Source organism: Homarus americanus, unplaced genomic scaffold (genome assembly GCF_018991925.1).
Source record: "Homarus americanus isolate GMGI-L3 unplaced genomic scaffold, GMGI_Hamer_2.0 scaffold20465, whole genome shotgun sequence".
Taxonomy (NCBI): Eukaryota; Metazoa; Arthropoda; class Malacostraca; order Decapoda; family Nephropidae; genus Homarus; species Homarus americanus.
The window spans coordinates 7763408-7772011 of NW_024756914.1; the positions used below are offsets into that span (position 1 = coordinate 7763408).

The 8604-nt window shown below is 42.9% G+C and overlaps 1 protein-coding gene across 2 annotated transcripts in view; it reads left to right on the plus strand.

Moving 5' to 3' along the window:
• The first annotated feature begins 212 nt into the window (after positions 1–212).
• LOC121857103 (tetratricopeptide repeat protein 5-like) overlaps positions 213–8604 on the plus strand; it is a 94705-nt gene continuing 86313 nt past the window's right edge. The window contains exon 1 of one of the 2 annotated variants that reach the window (XM_042352978.1): positions 213–319. The gene's annotated coding sequence lies outside the window, so the exon portion shown is untranslated. Of the gene's footprint in view, positions 349–8604 lie in introns of both variants that reach the window. The other variant, XM_042352977.1, reaches the window with a different exon arrangement.

Below are 8604 nucleotides of genomic sequence, written 5' to 3' on the forward strand. Positions count from 1 at the left end.
TGTTCCCCCACCCTCAACTTCTTGGACCCCCCCTCCTTTTAATATTCCTGGATCCGCCCCTGATTATGTTTCACCCACTGCACTGATTGCTATCCTTAGCTAAAGATGAGACACCCTGTTAGTATCATTTCTATTTGAAATACTGAGATAACACAGTACAGTATACGGAACCGTAAGTGAAGGCATGAATAGCGAGAGAGAGAGAGAAAGAGAGCGTAAGTGAGGCATGGAGGACAACCGACCACAGCTGATTCACAACAACAACAACAACAATAACTATCAACAAACTGAGGATTAAGAAGTTCATAAATCCATTAGAGTGAGTTTGATTAACAAGCCATCAGCACAGTAAGTACCAACTGATGCCTCAAGTAAATGTATTTTAAAGGTAAGATGAAATGTTTGGTGTAATTTAAAGGAATAAGGTTAAGAGTTGTGCAACGAGCTTGCTGAGCCCCTGAAGATCCTGTTCTGTAAATGCCTGCATGAGCAAAAGGTCGCCAGTGATTGGAATGTGAGTCCCATATTCAAGAAGAGGGTAAAATTGCAGTTTCGGCCAATATGCATTAGTAGTTTATAAATTAGCTCACCCTGTGTATTTTGGTGTTATTTAATCAAATTTGACCTTTATTTCTGGGGGAAAGTACCCGTTTTAGAGTTATCCCTCCCAAAAAGTATGGAAAAACTTCAAAATTTATTTCTGATGTTATTATTCTTTGCCCTCTGGTTGAAATCGGGTTATAAATACTCCAAATATGGAGATGTAAAAGTTGGGGATGATTAAAGCAATCGGCCACGTATTGTTCCCCCCCCCCAAAGGTAACGAAACTTAACCTAACTTAATTTCAACTAACTAAACATAACGTAACCTAACCTACTGCACATGCCCCAAAGTCCACAACAGACAAAAGAGCACATGCATAAGTAACGTGCGGCCATAGACTGTTGTAAAAGCATGGAAAACCTTAAAATTCATTCCTAAAGTTATTAATCTTTGCCCCCTCGTTGAAATGGGGTTAGAAATACTTCTGATAATGAAATCTGAAGGTTGGGGATGGTTAAAACAATCGGCCGTGTATTGACTGAAACTGCAATAATACCAAGGGGTTAATATTTAGAAGTTGCCAACACCTACTTGTATATTGAGTCTTATATCGGGAGAAAGAGAAAAAACTAAAAAAAAAATACCTGTAATTTATTCTACAATGTTTCCTCTGGAAATTTATATTCTTATGAGTATTTTAATCGATAAAATAGTAAATATTGATGACTGACCCACGGACGAGTTATTTGTATTACTGTTTATTTCCTTACTCTATTTTCTTCAGTGCGTTCTGATATGATTATCATTTCTTGTGCAAATGCTTTGTTTGGTAGATAATTAGGCACCTTGGTGCGACTACTTTGTCTTCTCGGCGGTAATGTGGCGGTGACGTCTCATCCCAGGATGTAAACAGCCGATCATATTGACATATTTCAAAACACTCTGCCGCCCAGGCCGGATCAACGCTGATGCTCAGTGTATGCTTATGAACCGTTCGGTACAGGTGGCTGCTCTCACGTCCACAAAAAAAAAAGAAAAAAAGAGTACACCATATCATAGTAAGTTCTCTCTGTTTAATATAATGGGGGGTCCGAGGGACTTGGCTAGGAAGTTAGGTAAGGTTAGGCAGGTTTTTTTGGTTAGGTTGGTGAGGTCTTCTGACAACGATTCTGCTGCTTGTTTTTCATATTAATTAAGGTTAGGTTTGGTTAACAACAAGTGACTCTGGCAACACGGCGGATACAGAAATATATGTGTAGAAGTTTGTGAGATACTCCGTCAATATTAATTTGCACAAGAAAATTATATGAAGTCGTATGTTTGTTTTTTTTCAAGTCGTTGTGTCTGTAATATTGAAAGTGGGAAACTTGCAGACAGCCAATGACAAATATTAACCCTTGTTTATGGATCCCTCCTCACCTGAACAACACCATCACCCACTAAACACCGAAAACAACACCATCACCCACTAAACACCAAAACAACACCATCACCCACTAAACACCAAAACAACACCATCACCCACTAAACACCAAAACAACACCATCACCCACTAAACACCAAAACTACACCATCACCCACTAAACACCAAAACAACTCCATAACCCACTAAACACCAAAACAACACCATCACCCACTAAACACCAAAACAACACCATCACCCACTAAACACCAAAACAACACCATCACCCACTAAACACCAAAACAACACCATCACCCACTAAACACCAAAACAACACCATAACCCACTAAACACCAAAACAACACCATCACCCACTAAACACCAAAACAACACCATCACCCACTAAACACCAAAACAACACCATCACCCACTAAACACCAAACAACACCATCACCCACTAAACACCAAACAACACCATCACCCACTAAACACCAAAACAACACCATCACCCACTAAACACCAAAACAACAACACCATCACCCACTAAACACCAAAACAACACCATCACCCACTAAACACCAAAACAACACCATCACCCACTAAACACCAAAACAACACCATCACCCACTAAACACCAAAACAACACCATCACCCACTAAACAACACCATCACCCACTAAACAACACCATCACCCAAACACCAAACAACACCATCACCCACTAAACACCAAAACAACACCATCACCCACTAACACCAAAACAACACCATCACCCACTAAACACCAAAACAACACCATCACCCACTAAACACCAAACAACACCATCACCCACTAAACACCAAACAACACCATCACCCACTAAACACCAAAACAACACCATCACCCACTAAACACCAAAACAACACCATCACCATCACCCACTAAACACCAAAACAACACCATCACCCACTAAACAACACCATCACCCACTAAACACCAAACAACACCATCACCCACTAAACACCAAAACAACACCATCACCCACCGAACAACACCATCACCCACTAAACACCAAAACAACACCATCACCCACTAAACACCAAAACAACACCATCACCCACTAAACACCAAAACAACACCATCACCCACTAAACACCAAACAACACCATCACCCACTAAACACCAAACACCATCACCCACTAAACACCAAAACAACACCATCACCCACTAAACACCAAAACAACACCATCACCCACTAAACACAAAACAACACCATCACCCACTAAACACCAAAACAACCATCACCCACTGAACCAAACAACACCATCCCCACTAAACCAAAAACAACACCTCCCACTAAACACCAAAACAACCCATCACCCACTAAACACAAAACAACACCATCACACCAAAACAACACCATCACCCACTAAACCAAACACACCATCACCCACTAAACACAAACAACACCATCACCCACTAAACACCAAAACAACACCATCACCCACTAAACACCAAAACACCATCCCACTACACAACCCACTAAACCAAACAACACCATCCCACTAAACCAAACAACACCATCACCCCTAAACACAAAACAACACCATCACCCACTAAACACCAAAACAACACCATCACCCACTAAACGCAAAACAACCATCACCTAAACGCAAAACAACACCATCACCCACTAAACACCAAAACAACACCATCACCCACTAAACACAAAACAACACCATCACCCACTAAACACAAAACAACACCATCACCCACTAAACACCAAACAACACCATCACCCACTAAACACAAAAACAACACACAAAACAACACCATCACCACTAAACAACACCATCACCCACTAAACACCAAAACAACACCATCACCCACTAAACACAAAACAACACCATCACCCACTAAACACAAAACAACACCATCACCCACTAAACACCAAAACAACACCATCACCCACTAAACACCAAAACAACACCATCACCCACTAAACACAAAACAACACCATCACCACTAAACGCAAAACAACACCATCACCCACTAAACACCAAACAACACCATCACCCACTAAACACCAAAAACAACACCATCACCACTAAACACCAACACCATCACCACTAAACACCAAAACAACACCATCACCCTAACAAACAACCAAACACACAAACAACACCATCACCCACCACACAAAACAACACATCACACAAAACAACACCATCACCCCTAAACCAAAACAACACCATCACCATAAACCAAAACAACACCATCACCACTAAACACTAAAACAACACCATCACCCACTAAACACCAAAACACCATCACCCACTAAACACCAAAACACACCATCACCACTAAACACCAAAACAACACCATCACCCACTAAACCCAAAACAACACCATCACCCACTAAACACCAAACAACACCATCACCCACTAAACCAAACAACACCATCACCACTAAACCAAACAACCCATCACCCTAACACCAAAACAACACCATCACCCACTAAACACAAAACAACACCATCACCCTAAACCCAAAACAACACCATCACCCACTAAACACCAAAACAACACCATCACCCACTAAACAACACACACCACCCTAAACCAAAACAACACCATCACCCACTAAACACCACCATCACCCACTAAACACCAAACAACACCTCACCCACTAACACCCACAACAAAAACACATCACCCCTAAACCAAAACAACCCTAACACCCAAACCAAAACAACACCATCACCACAAACCAAACACATCACCCACTAAACCAAAACACACCATCCCACAAACACAAAACAACACCATCACCCACTAAACCAAAACAACACCATCCCACTAAAATCACCCTAAACAAAAAACAACACCATCACCACTAAACACCAAAACAACACCATCACCCACTAAACACAAAACAACACCATCACCCACTAAACCAAAACAACACCATCACCCACTAAACGCAAAACAACACCATCACCCACTAAACACAAAACAACACCATCACCACTAAACACCAAACAACACCATCACCCACTAAACCAAAACAACACCATCACCCACTAAACACCAAAACAACACCATCACCCACTAAACGCAAAACAACACCATCACCCACTAAACGCAAAACAACACCATCACCACACCCCCAAACCAAACACACCATCACCCACTAAACACCAAAACAACATCCAACCCAACACCCCAAAACCTCCCAAACCAACCAACACACCCAAACAACAACACCCCCCAAAACAACACCACACACCACTAAACAACACCATCACCAACTAAACACCAAACAACACCATCACCCACTAAACGCAAAACAACACCATCACCCACTAAACAACACCATCACCCACTAAACACAAACAAACCATACCCACTAAACACCAAAACAACACCATCACCCACTAAACACCAACAACACCATCCCCCACAAACACCAAAACAACACCATCACCCACTGAACGCAAAACAACACCATCACCCACAAACACAAAACAACACCATCACCCCACCACAAACCCAAAAACAACACCATCACCCACTAAACGCAAAACAACACCATCACCTAACGCAAAACAACACCATCACCACTAACCAAACAACACCATCACCCACTAAACACCAAAACAACACCATCACCCCAAACAACACATCCCACCAAACACCAAAACAACACCATCACCCACTAAACGCAAAACAACACCATCACCCACTAAACGCAAAGCAACACCATCCCACCCCTAAACACCAAAACAACACCATCACCCACTAAACAACACCATCCCCAACACACACCCCAAACCACCCAAACCACCAAAACAACACCATCACCCACTAAACACCAAAACAACACCATCACCCACTAAACGCAAAACAACACCATCACCCACTAAACAACACCATCACCCACAAACACCAAACAACACCTCTCACTAAACGCAAAACAACACCATCACCCACTAAACACCAAAACAACACCATCACCCACTAAACCAAAACAACACCATCACCCACTAACCAAAACAACACCATCCCCCATTAAACGCAAAACAACACCATCACCCTTAAACGCAAAACAACACCATCACCCACTAAACGCAAACAACACCATCACCATCACCCTAAACACCAAAACAACACCATCACCCACTAAACACCAAAACAACCCATCACCCAAACACACCAAACCAAAACAACACCATCACCACTAAACAACACCATCACCACTAAACACCAACACCCATCACCCACTAAACACCAAACACCACCCATCCACAAACAACACCATCACCCACAAACACCAAACACACACCACAAACAACCATCACCCCAAAACATCCCAAACCAAACAACACCATCCCCCACTAAACGCAAAACAACACCATCACCCACTAAACCAACAACACCATCACCCACTAAACGCAAAACAACACCATCACCCACTAAGCAAAACAACACCATCACCCACTAAACACCACCATCACCCACAAAACCAAAACAACACCATCCCATCACCCACTAAACCCAAACAACACCATCACCCACTAAACCGCAAAACAACACCATCACCCATTAAACACCAAAACAACACCATCACCCACTAAACGCAAAACAACACCATCACCCCAAACACCACACCCTAAACCCAAAACACCATCCCTAAACAACACCATCACCCACTAAACACCAAACAACACCATCACCCACTACCAAAACAACACCATCACCCACTAAACCAACCCAAACAAAACACCCACATCCCATTAAACCCAAAACAACACCATCCCACACACCAAAACCAACACCACCCCACAAACAACACCATCACCACTAAACACCAAACAACACCATCACCCACTAAACACCAAAACAACACCATCACCAGACACCAAACAACACCATCACCCACTAAACCCCAAAACAACACCATCACCCACTAAACAACACCATCACCCACTAAACACCAAAACAACACCATCACCCACTAAACGCAAAACAACACCATCACCCATTAAACACCAAACACACCATCACCACACCAAACAACACCATCACCCATTAAACACAAACAACACCATCCCACTGAACCCAAAACAACCCATCCCACTAAACACAAAACAACCCATCACCCACCAAACAACACCACACCCTAAACCAAAACACCATCCCCACACACCAAAAACACCATCCCATAACACCAAAACAACACCATCACCCACTAAACACCAAACAAAACACCATCATCCACTGAACCAAAAGAACACCATCACCCACTAAACCAAAACAACACCTTACCCACTAAAACAACACCATCACCCACTAAACGCAAAACAACACCATCACCCACTGAACCAAAAAACCATCACCCACAAACACAAACAACACCATCACCCACTAAACAACACCATCCTCAAACACCAAACAACACCATCACCCACTAAACAACACCATCACCCCCAAACACCAAAACAACACCATCACCCACTAAACAACACCATCACCCACTAAACACCAAAACAATATCATCACCCCAACACACCCACACAACCAAAAACACACCATCCCCCTAAACCTCAAACCGAAACAACACCATCACCACTGAACACCAAAGAACACCATCACCCACTAAACGCAAAACAACCCATCACCCCCAAACACCCATCCCACCCTAACCCAAAACAACACCATCCCCACTGAACACAAAACCATCACCACAAACCAAACAACACCATCACCCACTCCCAAAACCCAAAACAACACCATCACCCATTAAACACAAAACAACACCATCCCACCAACACCAAAAAACCCATCCCACTAAACGCAAAACAACACCATCACCCACTAAACACACCATCACCCACTAAACGCAAACAACACCATCACCCATTAACCCAAACAACATCATCACCCACTAAACAACACCATCACCTAAACACCAAAACAACATCATCACCCACTAAACAACACCATCCCCTCAAAAAAAACCCATCACCCACCAAACGCAAACCCCCAAACCCCAACAAAAACACTCACCCCCAAACAACACCATCCCCACAAACCAAACAACATCCCCACACACCATCACCATAAACCCAAAACCACCATCACCCATTAAACACCAAAACAACATCATCACCCACTAAACAACACCATCACCCACTAAACACCAAAACAACATCATCACCCACTAAACAACACCATCACCCACTAAACACCAAAACAACACCATCACCCACTAAACAACACCATCACCCACTAAACACCAAAACAACACCATCACCCACTGAACACCAAAAGAACACCATCACCCACTAAACACCAAAACAACACCATCACCCACTAAACAACACCATCACTCACTAAACACCGAAACAACACCATCACCCACTAAACAACACCATCACTCACTAAACACCGAAACAACACCATCACCCACTAAACAACAACACCATCACCCACTAAACACCAAAACAACACCATCACCCACTAAACACCAAAACAACACCATCACCCACTAAACAACACCATCACCCACTAAACACCGAAACAACACCACCCACTGAACACCAAAAGAACACCATCACCCACTAAACAACATCATCACCCACTAAACACCGAAACAACACCATCACCCACTGAACACCA